Genomic DNA, 2,503 nt, shown 5'->3' with positions numbered 1-2,503 from the left:
CCCTATTGTTTTTGACAATTAACTAGTTTTAGCCTTATTGTTAACATCTGTTAATATTTCATCAAAATTCGTAAATACGTGATATATAATTTTTTCAAAACTCAATTTTACCTTTACCATATTCTTCTTTTCAGTAATGGAAAATTGAGTTGGCCCGGTCTTTAACCAATAGTGGTGATAGCCCCCCCCCCCCCTCTCTCTCTCCCCCCTTCCCCTTTGTAACTTCGTACAGTGGGCCCCTTCGTTCTCTCTCCTAACATTGGTACATACTCCCTCCCTCCCTCTCTCTCTCTCAACCTGTACCTACAGTGGACCCCTTCATTCTCTCTCTCTCTCCAACTTGTACCCTTAGACGAATATCTTTCAAGACCAAAGCCATGTTTAGAAGTGCATAAGTTAAAAATAAGTACTTATTCAAATAAGCACTTATTTGCATTTGGCACCCAACTTTTTCAAGTGCTTATTTTTTAAAATAAACACTTGGGCGTTTGATAGTCTTTTTCTCTAATAAGCACTTAAATAAGCATTTATGACTATTTTGTCCTTCATTTTCTTTCAAAATTTCAAAATATACCTTTTGAAAGCACTTTTATGAAATTACTTTTATAAAAACACTTTTATGAAAACACTTTTACGAAAGCACTTTTATAAAAGCATTTTTACGAAAATATTTTCATGAAATCACTTTTATGAAAGTACTTTTACGAAAACATTTTTTTGAAAGTACTTTAGTAAAAGTACTTTTATAAAATTCAACTAGGGATAATTTTATAAGTGGTATTTTAAAAAATTGAATAAGTGCTCAATGTATAAACACTTAAAAAATCTGGGAATTTGGGCTTAAAAAATAAGCCCTTATTTTTAAAAGCACTTATTTTCCAAATACCAATAAATGCTTAATGGCCTAAATAAGCACTCCCAAACATGGCGCAATTATCCTCGGGCAAAGGCGGTTGTTGATCAGCTTTTCAGTGTGATTCGAGAGGTAAGCAGCCCCTCTTTGCTAATGGCAATGTTATCTTTCGTATTTGACGTTAGACCATCACCAATACCTCCAAAATCTGTTATCAACCTCACAACCCAGAACCCCTTTCTTGGGTGACGGGATCTGCTCCTCACAAATGGGCGCCTCACAGGCACATCCACCATGCATTGGGAGCATCTCCTATGAATATTCACTAATAAGTATGGGAGATGTTCCCAATGCATGGTTGGATGTGCCTGTGAGGCGCCCATTTGTGAAGAGCAAATCCTGTCACAAAATTGTAAGATAGATTTAAGTAACTACTGCCGCTGGTTAGAGTTGCAACGACGGTGGCAGAGCAGGGGAGGAAAAAAGAGTGTGTGTCCTCGGAACAGGTGAAAACAGTGGCGGCGGTACTCCTTCAACAATTCTGCTAGTCTTGTGCAGTCTACCCGTTAAGCTTGTTAAGGGAAACCCTATAAGATGAATCAGAGGAGCTTTGAATTTGATTTAAGGGAAAAATGGACATTTCTGCCCTTCCGTCAATATTTTAATGGCAATGGTAATTTTTTGAAACAGTAAAGGTAGCATTAGATAATAGTCAAACAGTAGGAGTGCATTAGCTAAATCATATGAATAGTTTAAGAAATTTATCCAAAATTAAATTCAGGTACTTTGATGGATGGATTGAGAGAGTTTGTATTAGTAAAGTGAGGAAATCTGATTAGGTGAATGCTTTAGCTGTGTAGCAGCTACGGAACCAATGACAATGTTCCATACCAGTGATAAAATATATAGGACCCACACTGAGAAATTGAATGATGATAGGCCCCATGTATTTTATGACCAGTGTGGAATATTATTACTGGTTCGACAACCTGCAAAACAGTTAAAGCGTTCAGCTAATCCTATCTCTAAATTGAGATGGCTATTATATCATTCATTTGAGATGGGACTCCCGGAGCTGATGCTTTTCAAGTGATCTTGATGTTCATGGAAAGCAGTTCTCACTTATACGTACACTATTTTTTTCACTCTTACATGCCTCAGCTGCATAATTCATGGACAGACTTGTTAATGGGCTGTGTAACAGGACGACAAAATTTTAGGCCTGTGGGTTTGAATTCAGGCTCTGCACCAAATTTAACTAATTTTCAGGCTGGAGTCGGGCTTTCTTAAATAAGCACAATCTAATAATATTATAAATAATAAAACATATAATATATAATTAATATATCTGTCCAAATCAGACTTTTAAATTAAACATCCATTAAAAACAAAGAGTCTATATACAACTGGGAGGCTTTCTCCACCCTACGGTATCATCAGAAAGAGACTTTGCATGTTTGGGCCTAGACATTTTCTGTTAATAAAGAGAAGCCCGGTCTGGCCCAGCCTCCTGTGAACATAGTATCAAGTTCATTCATTCAATTCAATTGTTTTTATTCACCTATTTTGATCCTTTGAAATAAATGGGGCCTACAATTCTTACGAGTGTAGGCCCCATTTTTTGGGGCCTACAACTCTTCGGTTTCACAG

Source organism: Nelumbo nucifera, chromosome 1 (assembly GCF_055504915.1).
Source record: "Nelumbo nucifera cultivar China Antique chromosome 1, China Antique-T2T, whole genome shotgun sequence".
In the NCBI taxonomy this organism is placed as follows: Eukaryota; Viridiplantae; Streptophyta; class Magnoliopsida; order Proteales; family Nelumbonaceae; genus Nelumbo; species Nelumbo nucifera.
Note: the sequence above shows the minus strand (reverse complement) of the source record.